The sequence below is a fragment of the Pinus tabuliformis genome, chromosome 5_1 (assembly GCF_031772625.1).
Source record: "Pinus tabuliformis cultivar Carrire ecotype Pingquan chromosome 5_1, CPIR1, whole genome shotgun sequence".
NCBI lineage: Eukaryota > Viridiplantae > Streptophyta > Pinopsida > Pinales > Pinaceae > Pinus > Pinus tabuliformis.
This window is the reverse complement of record NC_142305.1, coordinates 665,809,462-665,827,517: the sequence shown is the minus strand read 5'-3', so window position 1 is coordinate 665,827,517 and position 18,056 is coordinate 665,809,462.

Below are 18,056 nucleotides of genomic sequence, written 5' to 3'. Positions count from 1 at the left end.
CTATAGGAGTTTGTGATGCTCCTACAAGTCTTGGAGATGTTGTTACAAGTGTTAGAGATGTTTTGGTTGCTACTTGAGGAGCTAGAGGTGTTGGTCTTATTGTTGAGACTAGTAGAATAAGTATTTTATATCCCTGACTTGTTCTTGGCCAGTTTCATCTATTGTAGAGGCTTGGAGGAGTGTTGAGGTGTTGGAGAAGATGATGGAACAAGTGGAAAAGGTTTAGAGCTAAGAGGCTGATATTTTTACTCAGCTTACACCCCACTTGCATGCACAAAGGCTTATGGGAGTGGTTTTAGGCTCAATTCGTTTACAAGGCAGGGTCAAGGGAGTGGTTATAGTTGCAATCAAGTTTAGATAATGTCAAGGGTTTGATTGAGGGTTTTGTCGAGAATTGCTCCACATTCCTCATGTTGATGAGTTAATTTTTTTCTTGTGGTGACTTTCTTGATCATAAATTTTTGGTTTATGATTGGAAAAGTTTGTGGGACCTCCAGAAGTTGATTAAAGCTTAAAATATCAAAAAGGCCGGTGGATTTAGTGGTTGATTTGGTCAATGATCTAAATCTAGATCAAATGAAGCATATGAACAGAGTTGTGAAGCCTAGTAGTTCTAAGTAATTATTGAGTTGAGCACTTGAGTTCATCTACATATTGGAGAAAGCTCATTATGCTTTGGTTGATTTTCTACTTGTGGTGTGGAGTGAGTGAGAGCTTGCAGAAGATCTTGGAAGATGCATGTGTTGTCTAGTGTAGAATTTTTGAAGCACTTTGTAGTTGTAGCAGTAGTGATATGAAGTATGATTCAACCATGATATTGGTGTAGTGTGTGAGAAGATGCAATGTGGATTGGAGTAGGGTTTGAGGAGATTTTTTTCTAGCTGGTGTGGAGTTTTTTTCTGGCTTTTTTGATTGCAATGTGTGCTATAAATTTATCATTTGATTGAGATTTGATGATATGTTGCTACAATGCTCATGTTGAGAAAGTTTTAGGTGTCCAGTCAAAAAATTTATGAAACAAGGCTTGCATGGATGAAGTGGAGGCGCAGAGGCTTTGAGTAGACAATGACTTAATGAATTCAGTAAATGGAAGAGTTTTCTCCATCTAATGGTTGTAGGATAGTTCAGAAGAAACTCAGTGAGGCTCATTGGTCATGGTGGTGACTAGAAGATTAGATCTTGTAGATTTGTGTTGTTAGTTCAAGAGTAACTGGGTGGGATTATTGATGATGGTGGCCTTTAGCAAATGGTAGTCTATAGATATGAGAGAGAAACAATTTCCTATATGAAGGGGTCACCATATTGTGAAAGAAATAGAGTCTTATGGCTCATAGGAGTGAGATATCCATGTATAAGTTTTTCAGCACTTAATAAACTAATTGAGCAATGCAACAATAATAGGGTGGCTTTTTCCCTGGGTAATGTTTTTCCATCAGAATAAATTGTGTCTATTGTGTGATTGTTTCATGGTTTCTACTTTATTTGTGATGTTCTAATATCTGATTATGTGTTTCAATTTATGCATGATAAAAGATTAAATAATTAGAGAAAAAGTTTAAAAGTGTCACACTATTGATTCACCACCCCCCCCTCAGTAGTGATCTAGTTTCCAACAATTTGATCATCATCATCATACATATATTTTGAATCAAACTAATAGAGAAAAGGAAGAAGAAGAAGTATAATAATATATCAAACATATGGAAGAATTTTTTTGAGGAAAAACCAAATTTCTGATCTAGTTGTAGGGCTAAATTTCAGAGCTAATTTTAGGCCTGAAATTTGAGGAACGAGATTTTAGGAAGACCAAAAAATTCACAAGCGAAATTTTAGGAAGTCCAGTTTGTTGAATTTTGACTTTGGAGGTGACTTGGAGGAGGGATGGAATTGGAGTTTTGATGGAATTTTTGGGTCTTAATCTTGCTCTTGGATATCTCATTTTGGTCTCATTCTATAAGAGAAGGATTTTTGTTGGGTTTTCCCCTAGTGGGGCTTCTCCCTGGCTTGGAGCCTAATTTTTGGTGTCTCTTGTCTTATGTGCATTATGTTCTCTATATTTTTCTAATGTGTAATTGCTTGATGACATAAATAAGCAAGAAAAACACTAAGAAAATAATTCATATCAGTCACAAGTAATTACCATGATAAGAAATTATATAATCTATCTCAATTTCAACATGGTATCAGAGCCAAGGATGATCAAAGAAAAAATATACTTCTCTCTCTTTCTTGTTGAAGACTACTCCATCTTGATCCACTTGTACTAGTAATATAAGAAGTTTGATTTGAGGTATGAATTTGAATTTGCGTTCTATACTCTAAATGAAGATAATGGTATGAGATATGTAGTTTTTGTCCGAGAGGTATGAAACCATTTATAGCAAGTCCAAGATATATTTTGTGGCATGAATCCAAGGAATGAAAGAAATCCAATCCTTAGTAGCATCTTCTATCTCAATGATGCAAGTTTCCTAGATATATCTCTCTATGTGTTGCAAATTTCTTTGATGTATCTCTCACTATAATGAAAAGTTTATGTGAATTTTTTTGTGTCGTGTATCCTTAATAATAAAATTTTCAGTGATGAAGTTTCAATGACAAACCTCTTTGGGTTAATACAAGTTCTTGTGGCATAAGATAATTTTAAGACTTCTATTATGAGATACAAATTACTTATCTCTATAAAGCATTATACCTCTGTGGCATTCGAATTCTATGACACTTCATAACATAGTTTACATAACTAAAGCAAACCATATTATATCCAAGACAAAGAAGAAGGATTGTTGTAGGATGAAAATAGAAGTTATAATTGATATTTTCTAACTTCGCTCATAAAATTAAGAAGGTTGAAATTTTATATTTCTTGAATTTATATGAATTACCAATGGTATGAAAAGTATATAATATTTACTAAGGACTGCGAAGGCTCTCCAAAATTAAGGTATATTTTTTAGACTGTGGCACTACAATATGAGAGCTTCTTAAAATAAATTTTCATTGACATCTTGTGAACAAGCCCGAAACTAAATTGATGAAGAGCAACTATTGCTTGGAGTAGAATCAGGTTGACACATAAGAAATAGGTCTACAATTGCAACTTGGAATAGGTTCTATTGCATTTCTATGAGATTTATGAGAACCACTTATGACAGTTCAAAAGAAGACCATGTATGATGTCTAGATTTGCGATATAAATTATACAAAGACATTTGAAAGTTTTGAGTCATCAAATAATTTGAGTTCAGTGATAGCCTGTGCGAAAACCTGAGAAAAGTTACTTTGTGACATAATTTATATGCAAGTTTATTATGACAAAAGAATATGAAGCAACATTATATCACTTCGTAAGGATAACAATGAAGGTATAGGAAGTCCATGGCATACATTTTTGAAATCAGCACCCTTCTCGTACATAAAACAAATATGAATTCCATTAATGAAGCCAACATGTCTATGAAATCTGAATGGAATGTGTTAAAGGATATTAAATGTGTGATTAAACCTTCCCTTCATAATATCTCTATATAATTTAGAAATCAAGACAAAGGACATTGCAAGTAGCCCAAGGAAAACTTTGTGGTTCATATCCTAGTTCGATGATTAATGATTTAAGGCACCTCTATTGGAAAATATGATTTATGTTGCAAAGGACTAGATTTCTGTAATGAAGGATAGGTAAAATAAAAGAGGTATGTATAAATTTTATTCACTTGAATCAAAATATCTATGTCAAATATATTGGATAGGATACCAGGATTTCTAGATCACCTTGAAGTCAATTCTAGGAATCTAGGCTAAGCTAATGATATTTTGAAAAAATAGTGATGTACTATAAAAGGTGTCTACATAGACATATTAGAAGTCATGACTTAATTAATATGGTAGAATTCAGATTCTTTCCTTGCATATCAAGACTATATTTTAAATGAATGGTCTCCATCTCATAAAAAGCTTGACTATAACATCTCTATGGTTTTGTAATTGACTCTCTAGTATGCTTGTAGAATTTGAAATTCTTAAATGGAAGATCTAAAAGACTTTGGATAATCTAGTGCTTGTAAAACCTAGCAAAGGTTTGAGTTATAAAACCCTAGGAACAAAAATCCTAACTAATCGTTTCCACTTTAAAAAGAAAACCTAGCTCTTGAGAATGATAGGAATGACATCATGTTGATGTGAGGATAAGATTTATGAAAATGGCCAAGGTTAAGAGGGATATGACTATCCTCAAAGAGATAAGTATTTTACACCTCCTTCTTTAATTAATACTTTTTCTATTTTTTCTATGCCCTTTGCCTTTTTTCTTTCATAGTCTTCTAATAATGGTCGCAGGTCAAGACAATATATCTCTAAGATTGACTAACAAATGGAAGAATTGGAAGAATGTAGCAAATCATGAAGACAAGAAAAATATAGTTTGAAGTATGCATTAAAGAAGAAAATTAGATGGAAACATGAAAAACAAGGCTTAATAAAATAGGAAGTTCACCTACCTCAACCAGAAAGAGGAATCTCTAACTAGTTTGATTCAAGAACACATTGATTGGGTTGACAATACTAATGGTGATATAGATACTACTGATGATTGGGAGATGATATAATTTTTTGGAAGATAATGAAGCATAATTCTATTGAAGTAGAAGGAAATAAGATGTGAAGGCTTGTGCAATCAGCTGTGAAGAATTTTGGCTCCATATAGTATTTGATGAACAACTTGGTGACATGTTGGATTCAAAGCTGCATGAAGATTACCAAAGAACCAAGAAGGTCGAATTATTTATATTCGAGAGTATGATGCATATAGAAGTCAAGAATCTACAACAAATCTCCATAGAAGAATAAGTAGCATATACATTGATGAGTATTTTTTAGACAAGCTAAGGTTTGTGGTTATTTCTCCCTATTTGAGAGGGAGTGAGGATCTCCACCCTAGTTAAGAGGGAGTGAGGGTGGATACCATATTCCCCATGTGTCATGTACTATGGCTAGGGCTAACAGCTGTAATCCTAGTAAAGGCACCGATAAGAAGAATGGTGGATTGGATAAGCATATGGGACTGATATTCTTTGAGGATTTGTACATTTACCAGGGCTAACCACCATAAGTCAAGTACATTAATCCAAGATAAGAATAGTCCTTAGGGCCGATATTTCATGGTGTTAAATATTGTGACAATGGATAAGGAAATAGTCTTGTGAGGACATATCTAGTGAACACCCGAGTGGGCTATGTGACTGAGAGGTGGTGGTGTCCAAATTTATGCCTCCCAACATTGTGCTATGATCTAGTGGAGAGATAAAGCCTGTTAGTTAAGGGCTTGTTATTTTGACAATGTTGGGTATGATGATGTAAATAATAATTGATACTCATCAATCCAAATCCTTTATTATATGAATATTTCAACTTGAGAGTATCAGTTGTGTCATTAATAATACATCCGTAGTTAGGAGGGAGTGTTGAAAATGTAACTAGTGTCGGTCTTCATAATGTAATGTAAAAAAGTCATTAATGTATTTATTATATTCATTATTATTATTTTATTTTGGTTAAATCATGTTCTTCATTCTTATAAAGTAAAAAAGAGTTAAAAAAAATATTTTTAGTCAAAAGAAATATATTTGAGTCAAGTCCTATTTGGACTTTTGTAAATAAAAATAATTTTATATTGATTCAAAGTCCACCAAGATTTTCAAGTCGACGCTCCTTGGGAAAACGTTTTCTTGTGCCTCCAATATCCACCCATTCAATATATATATATATATATATATATATATATATATATATATATATATATATATATATAGAGAGAGAGAGAGAGAGAGAGAGAGAGAGAGAGAGAGAGAGATGAAAATTTGATCATTTTGGAGAACATTCGATCATCATTGTCAGGCCTGGGTAACTCCAGCTATTGATGAATGCAAGACAACTTAATATTTCACATTAGATAACAATTATTTATATACAAAAGAAACGGATCAGTTCATCTTCTAGATGACTGTCCGGCTTCACCTCATCCGTTTCGGATTAGGTGTCAACATTCCCCCCCTTAATCTGAAGGGATGTTGGTGAGTCCAAGCATCGTTCTGAATCTTTCAAGCTTTTCTCTTCCAAGCGCTTTGGTGAAGATGTCTGCAATTTGTTCGTTTGTGGAACAATGACGGAGATGGATTGTTTTGGCCTCAACATGATGTCGGATCAGATGATATTTAGTATTGATGTGCTTAGTACGATCATGGAACTTTGGATTTTTGGCCAACTTTATTGCAGATGTGTTATCAATCATGAGTGGAGTAGATTGTATTTGTTTTACTTGCAAATCTTCAAGAATTTTCCTGAGCCACACAATTTCTTTCGTTGCTTCAGCTGCTGCCACGTATTCTGCTTCTGTTGTGGAATCCGCTGGTACTGATTGTTTGCGTGATCTCCAGGAGACAGCTCCTGATCCAAGACTCATAGCATATCCTGAAGTAGATACCCCAGTTTCTTTGTCTCCATCGAAGTCTGAATCAGAGTATCCAATCAAGTTGAAGTCGTCCACCTGTGTATACTTGATTCCAAGGTCTTGAGTTCCCTTCAAGTACCTTAGAACTCTTTTTGCAGCAGACCAATGTCCCTCACAAGGCTTTTGCATAAACCTGGAGAGGATTCCAACAGCAAATGAAATGTCTGGTCTGGTAGTAGTGAGGTAGATGAGACTTCCTACAAGCTGTCTATACCTTGTTGCATCCTCAAATTCCTTTCCTTCAGTAGATGTGAGCTTCAAGTTTTGTTCCATTGGAGTAGAGAGGGGATTGCACTCTGTCATGCCAAATCTGTATAACAAATCTCCAATGTATTTCTTTTGAGAAAGAAATATGGACTTTGGATGTTGGGTTACTTCAATGCCAAGATAGTAATGAACATAGCCCAAATCAGTCATTTCAAAGATTTTTCCTAATTCTTTCTTTATGGATGCAATATAGCTTTCATTGTTCCCTGTCATTAAAAGATCATCTACATATACCACAAGATATACAACTGTTTTGCCAACTTTCTTGACAAATAAAGTTGCATCATCAAGATCAAAATGTTTGAAGTTGAGTTTCAGAAGATGCTCAGTTAGTTTTTCATACCAGGCTCGTGGTGCTTGTTTGAGGCCATACAAGGATTTCACAAGTTTGCATACTTTGTGTTCATGTCCTTTCACAGCAAATCCTTCAGGCTGGGACATAAAAACATTCTCTTTTAGATCTCCATTCAAGAATGCAGTTTTTACATCCATTTGATGGACTTTCCAACCGTTCTGAGCAGCTAGTGCAAAGAGTGTCCGGATGGTGGCCCATTTTGCTGTGGGAGCAAAAGTTTCCTCATAATCGACCCCTTCCTTCTGTGCAAAACCTTTTGCCACAAGCCTGGCTTTGTGCTTGTCAAGTGAGCCATCAGCTTTGTACTTGTTCTTGTAGACCCACTTGCAGCCAATTGGTTTGGTTCCAAATGGAGGATCAACCAGCTTCCAAGTGCCATTCTTTATGAGGGCATCATACTCCTTCCGCATTGCTTCTTTCCATTCATCATGAGAAGCAACTTCTTTGAAGGAAGTTGGTTCAAAATATGTAGACAAGTTCAATTCACAATCATAAGTAACATCCATATCAACAGGTGAATTAGAGTTATCTACATCACCTCCATCTTGTCGGTTTGAATTTCGGGTTCCTGTTTTTCCAATTTCATCAGGATGAACACTTTCAAGTGTCTTTGTCAGCCACTTTGGGGGACCTTTCTGAGATGGTCCAGGCTGTTCTGTTGATTGAGTTGGGTCTGAATCAAGATTGAGTCTCCCAATTCTATCAATTACATCACTTAAAGCATCATCCGTTGTTGGAGAGTCATGCAGGGGAGATTGTTCTTCAGAAGAAGATTCCACATGTTGATCTAGTATAGGAATCCCCCCTTCAAGATGTGGAATCTGATTATCAAACTCTTGAAATGATTTTTGTTTTGTGAATCTATCCAAGCGATCAAGTTGTCGCTCAACAACATTGTCAGATTTGGATGATTCAAGAAAAATGACATCTCTAGATAAAACAAACTTTTTATTTACTTCATCATAAAGGCGGTATGCTTTAGATGTGTTTGAATACCCCAGGAAGATACACTTACGACTTCTTGCACCAAGTTTGTTTCTATGTACCTTTGGTATTAAAGCATAACAGGTGGAACCAAATATCCTGAGATGTTTTACCGAAGGAACATGTCCATACCACAATTCATAAGGAGTCTTGTTTCTTATAGTACTAGATGGACATCTATTCTTTATATATGCAGCACATAGAACAGCATCAGCCCAAAACATTGTCTTTACATTTTTGAAGAAAAGCATAGATCGTATCATATTCAAAATTGTTCTGTTCATTCTTTCAGCTACACCATTCTGTTGAGGATTATAAGGCACAGTTGTTTGATGTTTAATCCCATGTTGGCGAAGATAGTGTTCAAATTCATTTGATGTATATTCTTTTCCATTATCAGTGCGAATAGACCCAATATGAGATTGTGCATCATTTTCAATCCACTTATGAAAATTCTTAAATGTTTGAAAAGCATCAGATTTGTTCTTCGATAAGTAAACCCAACACATTCTGGTGTAATCATCAATAAATGTCATGATATATTTATTTCCATTTGCAGAAGGAACAGGCATTGGACCACATAAATCTGAATGAATAAGTTCAAGCTTCCTATGTGCTCTTGAATGTGAATCATGAAAAGACTGTTTGCTATGCTTTCCTAGAATGCAAGCATCACATTGTTTATGTTTTCTAGGAATTGTAGGCAAACCAGCAACACCATTTTTCTTCAACAAGCGGAGACTATCATAGTTTAAATGCCCAAATCTAGCATGCCATAATAAACTTGATGGAAGTGTACATTCTTCATGATGAGAAATATATGAGAAATGCTGTGCATGAGCAGAGGTTCCTTGCAGTTTAAGGAGTCTTTCTTCTTCTATACCCCTCATGACAAGTGAGTGGTCAGATGCCTTTCTTACCTCAAGCTTGCCATCAAACATGTGAATGGAGTGACCTTGCTGGCGGATGTGGACCAGGGACAGCAAGTTTCTCTTCAGCTGTGGGAGATATAGAACATGATCCAGAAGAAAGTCTGGAAGACCAGGCAGTTTAAGCCTGATTGTGCCAAGCCCTGATGGCTTGATTTTTGACTGATCTGCAAAGTATACTGCTCCATCAACATTGTTAGTGAAATCTTCAAAGAAATCTCTTCTATGAGTCATATGACAGGTTGCTCCTGAATCAAGCAACCAGTCATTTTTCGAAGAAGCAAGTGAAGCATTAAACAAATCTTCATTTACTCCAATATTACATTGTGCCTCAATATAGTGTGCAGATTCGGGTGCTTTACCTTTGTCTGAGTCATCAGTTTTACCTTTCTGCTGATTTCTTCTCTGCTCAACTTTGTCCCATGGTAGCTTGCATGTAGAGGCATCATGTGATCCATTTCGTTTGCAGCGAATGCAATGCAGATCTGCCTTTTCTGCTTGAGAATGTCTGCCCCCCCTGCCTCTGAAGTATCTTCCTCTTCCTCTTCGTCCACCTCTTCCTCTTGCAGAATCTTGAGCAGGATGCTTTTCTTTGTGAGCAAGGCAAACAGTCTCTTCAGAAGATTCAGGGACTGTTTTCTTCCCAAAGGCTTTCTCTCTTTCAGCAAACTTTTTCACAAGAGAGTCAAAGGTTATATCTTTAAGGTTTCCATTTGCTTGTAAAGACTCAAGATAATTGGAGTAGGTAGGATAAAGTGCTTTGAGAAAGGCAATAAGAGAGATATCCAGCTCAACCTTAGTGGATTTTATATCATGCATTATAGACTTTATTTCAGATGCAAGAGCAAGAGGATCATTATTTTTCAGTTCAAGAGTGAAGAGTTTAATCATGAGCTGAACAACTTCAAGTGCAGAATGTGTATCATAGAGTTCTTTCAGCTTTTGTATAGCTTCAAAAGCAGTGGAATAGCAGGAAATATGACGACTTACTTCCTCATTGACAGATGCTGCAATCAATGCAAAGGCTTTGCTGTTCTTGTTTTCCCAAATGGCGAGTTCTTTGTCTGATGTGGGCTGCACAGGGTCTCTGTCTTCTTCTCCGACACACACTCCTTTCCACAGCTCATTGTAGATGAGGGTGTGTTTCACCATCCGAGACCATTCAGAATAGTTCTCCTTGCCAGTGAGAACTATTCCGACCATTGAAATGATTGAATGCATTCTGTGAAGAAGAGAAAAAAAAATCTCTGCCAAAAAACACTTCTGTTTGAGAGAAAAAAAATCCTTATATGATTGCCTTATGCAACAGTATATATATAACAAGGGTGCTCAATACACTGTTCACTGCTCAAAGACTGCTCACATATATGACTGTATTACTGTTTAACAAAAAAAAAATAAGGGCCCTCACTGCTTTTCCATATATCAATATCTGAGAAAAAAAATTAGCGCTCATATATATGACTGCTTACATATATCACTCCTGAACAAAAGATGGCGCATATATATATGTCACTGCTTAGATACTCATATGAAAATCACTGTAAAAAAGGAGGGCGCTCATATACATATTACTTTTCACACATATTTCAATGTATATCACTGTTCTAGCAATAAAAAGGGCGCTCACATATATATATATATATGAAAACGCTTTGGTATATCATTCTCGGCCTTGTCATTTACACAGGTGTCGGCCTTGTCTTCACACAAACACAGTTCTCGGCCTTGTCTTCACGCCAACACAGTCTCCATTAAACTTAAGGATGCAGCCACTGTCAAAAAAATGCGCATACAATAGCTCGGGCCACCAAAAAATCTTTACAAAGGACGCAGTCCACGGCTTCAAATAAAAAATGCAGTCACAGTCAATTAACAAGCAAGCACTGCGAGCTCTTCAAAGTTCCATCACAGATTTGGCCCAAAGAGGAAACGAACCCTCGCAGGTCATATAATGCAATGCCACTGAATCAGTTAGATGCAACAGTAAGTTCCTCGACATTCACAGTTGTATGCAGAGAACCGGCCACCGAGACTAGCCAAGATCAACATGAAGCAATTTTTCTTCTGACAGAAAGGATTCTTGCAAACCATATTAACTTATTATGTAGAAACACGCCAATGACAGATTACAAGACCAGTGTGGATGGCAACTTAGGCAGCGTGGATGGAAGCATTGTATTGTGCAATGGCGCGGGTATATAATAGAGTTGCAATGGCGCAGTTGACAGAGTGTTAAGTATGACTGTAGGATGCTGCGAGATAACTGTGGAATGGGAGCATACTATGGAAACCAGTGAGCCGAGAGAAGGAGTCGACTGGGTATGGAGGTCATGAGGAAGCCAAGTGAGAGGTTGTGTGGTGTATACAACATTCAGAAAAACGTAGAGAACGCTTTTCGAAAATCGCCCTCTGCAATGGAACGCTGCTACCAGGTGAGGGGTGTCAGTTCGCAATTTTATGAAAACGATGCCAGGTCGAGAGATTGCCACTCTCAAAACAAAACGCTCACATACAGCAGCGTATTCCACGCTCACCGCACAGAGGCGCAGAGGTATGTCAGAGGCAGAGGTATGTCAGAGGCAGACGACAGACTATTCAGGTCAGAGAGCGCAGAGGCAGAGGCAGAGGCAGGAGTTACAGCTAATTTAGGGGACCTGGGCTCTGATACCATGTCAGGCCTGGGTAACTCCAGCTATTGATGAACGCAAGACAACTTAATATTTCACATTAGATAACAATTATTTATATACAAAAGAAACGGATCAGTTCATCTTCTAGATGACTGTCCGGCTTCACCTCATCCGTTTCGGATTAGGTGTCAACAATCATCATCATACATATCTTCTACTAACTAATGGAGAAAAGGATGAAGAAGAAGAGCTCACACATGTGGAAGAGGTCTTGTGAGGAAATACCAAAATTATGATATAGTTGCAGGGACAAATTTTAGAGCTAATTGAAGGCCCAAAATTTTAGGAGAGAGAATTTAGGAAGATTCGAAAATTCAGGAGCGAAATTCCAGGAAGGCTAGTTTGACCTATGTTGACTTTTGACTTTGGAGGTGACTTGGAGGGTTGGAATTTGAGTTTTGGTAGAAAATTTTGGTCTTGGTCTTAGATATCTCATTTTGATCTTATTCTATAAGAGAAGGATTATGGTTGTGTTTTACCCCTTGTGAGGTTTTACCCTGGTTGGAGCCTAATTATTGGTATCTCTTGTCTTCTGTGCATTATGTTCTCTATATTTTTCTAATGTGAGATTGCTTGATGACATAAATAAACAAGAAAAACTCTACGAAAATAATTGATATCAGTCACAAGTAATTAACATGATAAGAAGTTCTATTATCGATTTGAATTTCAACAATTCTAGTTGTAGTTGGTCTATTGTTGGTTGGAAAATTGAAGTCCTGCCTTTAGTTTCCCGTATTTCTAAAATGAAAATGAAATAATATAAGCTAAGAGATGTGGAATTAAAGAAATTATCTTTGAATGTATGTAACTATGATTATTTTTCATGGTAGTGTTAGGACCTAAATCTGCCCTAGGCTGAAGGAAGGCAAAATTCAGGGTAACCACAAACCACGCTCAGTTTGGTAGCTAGCCCTACCAAAATAGGAGAGGGCTCTCTCCGAGTCACGCTCAGTAAATAGATAAGCAAAAACGGTCTGAGATGACTTACAACGAAATATTGATCTTAGGCTAGTAAGTGAATATGGATACAAGAAACAATTTTTATGAATGACCGAGCTTCTGGGATGGTATGGGACCAACGGTCAGCAAAGAACAGAGAATTTAATACAAAGGCACAGATTACTTCGTGAGGCAAGATAGGCGGAAAGTGTAGCAATTTAGTTTGAAATAACGCGGAATGGAGATATTTCTTAGGAGAGTGAAAAGGGCGTAGGAACATGAATCCTTTTCAATAGAAGAAGAACACTGACCATGAAATTTTCCCACAGGCAGAGCAATAAAATTGAATTCTACCTTATCTAACTCAGAAAATTTCACTGGAAATGAACATGAATTGAATTATGAAACATAACGAAATACATATGAAAACATAAGAGACACATTTGCTACACTCACAACCACATGAATCTCATGAAACAGAGCCATTGCCTTTGATTAATTCTCTGTCAAAAATATACAGTGAAGAAGCAGAGTTTCTTTCCCACAGTCTCCCAGAAGTTACAAGCCAACCAACCCTTTGCAAATGGTTTACATACAATATATAGAATGTGCCACAAAGAGATAGAACGCCCAAGGGTTGGGGAGTTACTCGAATCATTACAAAATGGAGATGAAGAGCCAACCATCAGCTACAGATGCAGCGTTACAAACATGACAAATGGCTTGGGTGACCGTTTACCTTCCTTCGCCACTTAGATAGAAGCCAATCTTGGAAAAAATACTTTAAATGCCGCCTTAGGTGCCAAAAAGCCGAAGTGTAGATGAGCAGACCCACTTGGAGAAGTCGCGAATTGAAATTTCACGAAACAGAAGCAAATTTGGCAATTTTTCCTCTGTGCACCGCGCCATTTTCTCTGTGCACCGCACTACTTCGGGGCCTGTTTTGGGGCACTTTCAGGTGTCCAAAATGTGCCCAAGTGGGTTTTTTTGAAATTCTATCCTATCTACTTTCTAACCCAACTGGAATTTCTGAATTTGGTGCTCATTTGCCCCTCCAAATCTTCATTCTCCCAAGACTGCTTCCTATGTGTCAAAAAAGGGGCAAAGAGGCCATTTTTGGGTGTTTTTTACCTCCTGGAGACTCAGATCTTGCCCAAATTTCTTGTCCAAGCACTAGTAGTCATGATTTTCCATGCTGAATCCAAAAATACAAACCATTCTTCATTTGGAGCTCCCAATTTTTAGCGCCGCGCCAGTGGAGCGACGCACAGGGAGAAAAAACCTGTGTTTTGCCCAAAAATTTGTCATGTGACCAAAATTTCACCAAATTCATTGAAATTTGGGCTGGAGGTCCTCTATGAGGTTCTATGCTATGACAAAGAAGCCTCAGCCAAGATTCTAAGCTGATCTTGCTCTTTTTCCTCTTTTGCCTCCTTTGCCTCTTTGGTTGCTTTGCTCAATTTTGCCTTTAAGCTCCTTATCTGGGCCCTTGCACTCATATTTCGTGTCCTGTAATGATAAGCCATGTGTCTCAGCAAGGCAAGGTCCTGATCGGCCTTGTCCAGCAGCCTCTCCAAGTGCATGTTCATGCTCTTGAGATGGGCCTCCTGGTCCTCATTGATCTCTTGCTCCAATGATGTGAGCTCAACTCTTCTCCTTTGAGCAGCTTGGCGATGCTCATGAATATTTTGCAGCTCCATAATCGCCTGCTGATCCTCTAGCTATTTGTTTCTCTGCTCCAGGTACTTCATGTTCCACTTAGCCCTCTCCAAGTCAAGGGATAAGGCCTCAATCACTGATTGCTGCTCCTGGATGATCTCTCCAAGCTCTGCATTTGTAGGTTCTGTATCTGTCTCATCATAATGAAGGAGAACGACTGCTGTCTCTCGTTCACCTGATGGCTCACCTGAAGGCCCCTTGTCATGCATGGGCTCCTTACCTTTGTCCTGTTCCTGTGTCGTCGATGTAGGAAGCGAGGCCCCTTCCACCCTGGGTGGAGATAACACTCGCTTTGCCACTGCAAACAAATGTCTACTGCCTCTCTGATAGGTGATGAATACTGGCATAGTAGCAGTCTCATGGCGCTCATACTGATGTGAAGGACCACCTATCTCATGCTCTACCTCTGATACTACCTGTGGAGCGCTGAAGAAGTCACGGGAGATGAAGTCCTCCCAAGAAATGCCCTGCAATCCTAACTGATGATCCACCAAAATCCGGATAAGCGCAAAGTGATAAACACTGTTGAGCTACTGCTGAGGGGTCTTATGCTACATGAAATTTTTCATCCTCTCTATGTTCCCACAAATGAAAAATGGGAGGTTCATCATCCGCACCCTGGTCAAACAATTACTAACGTATTCAATTAATATATACAAGATAGAAGCAATGAGTTACTTTAGGTAAAGTCTAAGAGTTTCCATATTATGTTTTTGATAAACATTAGGACTATGAATCGTGTGTAGTGATCCCATGTTGTAGGTTTTCCCTTTATAGTTATCATATTTTATGGTAAGCTTTGATATTTGAAGTGAGGTATTAATTAATGTTGTATTTTAAAGAATTTATACTACTTGATAATTTTGAAAAAGTATTAACTAAATTCTTATATGACTTAGACTCTTCTAAAATACCATTGATCACATTTTTAAAACTTCAAAGAAAATAAAGCGAAGGAGGAAATTTTGGAGAGATATTCTAATTAAAGAGTGAGCCACAAACAACTAGGCCATAATAATAAAAAGCTTACAATTAACTTCAATGATTTGTGCAACCTTCAACCTAAGTTGTGAACTCATATGCCGAATAAATATAGAGCGATATTGAGTAATTTTTGTAAACCTTTCAAAATTAAGATGGGATGCGATTTATAAACATTCATATTCTTAATAAACATGGAATAGTATACAGCTTCAACATTATTAAAAAATTAATATTGATTGATAATTGGAGATAAAAGATTTAAAAGAAAATTAATTAACAATATTTAGGAGATGAAATTAGATTTGGGAAATAATATTTTTGATTGAATTTAATCATTAAATTGTTATAGTTTATCATTATGGTATTTAATTTTCTAAGTTTGAATTATGGTAAAAGGGGTTTGCATCTTTTTTGATACTTAGTAGATTTGAAGTTAAGATGGATTTAGATTACTTTAATTCCTCATTAAATAGGTTATATAGCACATAAATACTATGGGTGGATACTATGGGTTCTCAATACTATCAGTATTTACCATGGGCCATTTTCATTTTTATTTTTATTTTATTTTTATAGGGTATGGGGTAGATCTCACATAAAAACGTAAGCATGTAATGGTAAAGGTAAACAACCCAGTATGGGGATATATCTCACATAAGAACTTAAACATGTAAATGTAAAGTAAACGTAAATGTAATGTTTAACATTTAATATTTTTAATCTAATGTCAGCCCTATTTAAAAATCAATCTAATTATTAGTATGTATAAACATAATATAAATTTAAAAATATAAATATAAATAAACTAGACGGATGGTAAACATTTTATTTTTTTTATATTTACTCTAAAGGTATGGTAAATACATAAAAATATAAATAAACTAGAGGTATGGAAAATAAATAAAATCTCCTTTATATTTATTCCATAAACCTCTTTATATTCACGAAAACTCAAAAAATATGTTCTATTTAGGTGAAGCCTATGAGCCAAATACCATGGGACAAATAATTATTAATACAATGGGCCAAATACCATATTTATAAAAAAGGTATGGTAAATAAATAAATATAAAAGAGGTATAAATACGTATTATAAATAAATAAAAATATATCAAATAGGATTAGAAATCAACATCTAATTATATACCAAGCCTATGAGCCAAATACCATGGTAAATAAAAGAGATATGATAAATAAATATGAATATAAATAAACCAGAGGTATGGTAAATAAGTAAAACCTCTTTTTATATTTACAAACCTCTTTATACTTATTAACACTCAAAAAATAGGTTTTATTTAGGCGACCCCTATGGGCCAAATACCATGAGAAAAATTATTATTAATACCATACAAAAAAATACTTTATTAACACTAATATTAATATTAAAAGATTATTATTATTATTAAATATAATATTCATATTAATATATTATAATATTAATATTATTAAATTTAATAACCTTGGATTAATACAACATTAAATTTGTTATATTATAATATATATTAATATATCATGATATATATTAACTCTACATATATATATGGAGCGAAGAACAAAGACATAGAGTGATAGAGGTGGAGAGATAGGGGGAGTCACAAGAAAGAGATGGAGATAAACTTAAGGATAGGGGAGAGAAGGAATGAAGAGAGAGAGAAGGATATGAGTGAGAGATGTAGATAAGGATAAGAGAGGGAGAGGGATACACAAAGATAAGAGGGGGAGAGAAAGATGGAAGGAGGGAGGGAGATAGTGAGAGGATTGGAGGGCGGAGAGAGAGAGAGAGAGAGAGAGAGAGAGAGAGAGAGATGGGGGAAGAGAGAGGAAGGTAGGAGATAAAGGAAGAGATAATAAGGATGAGAGAGAGGAATTTCAAGAGAGGACTGAGGGAGGGAAGAAGAAAGAGAGTGAGAAGTGGAGAGAGAGGGAGTGACAAGGGAGAGATGGGGGGGAGAGAGAGAATATGTTTACGGGTGAGATAAAGAGACAGAAAGAGAGATAAAGAGAAGGGATAGAAGGAGATAGGGAGGGATATAGTAACAGAGTTTGAGAGAGAGAGAGAAAGAGATATGGGGGAAGTGAGAGTATTGGAGGGAAAAGAGAGAGAGTGATGGGGGAAGAGAGAGGGAGGTAGGAGAGAAAGGGAGAGAGAGGAAGTACGAGAGAGAGGACTTGAGAGAGAGAGGAGGAGAGAGGAGGGAAGAAGAAATACACAGATAGTGAGAAGTGGAGAGGGAGAGGGAGTAGCAAGGGAGAGATGGAGAGAGAGTTTGTATGTTTGGGGGTGAGATAAAGAGACAAGGAAGGAGAGATGGAGAGAATGGGGAAGAGAAGGAGAGAGGAGAGAGGGAAGGATATAGTAACAGAGTTGTAGAGAGAGAGAGAGAGAGATGGAGTGGGAGGGGGAGAGAGGGAGGTAAGAATAAATAAATAAAGAGAAAGGGAGACAGAGAGAGAGGGGGAGTGATAAGAAAGATGGAGGGAGAGGGAGAGAGGATAACAAGATGGAAGAGAGATAGAAGCGAGGGAGAGGGAGAGAATGGGAAGAGAGAGAGAGAGGGAGGGAGAGGAGGAGGGAGGGATAGATAAATAGATTGGAGAAAGAGAGTGTATGTTTTGGGGGCGATATAGAGAGACAAATGGAGATAGAGATATAGATGGAAAGTGAATAGAGATAA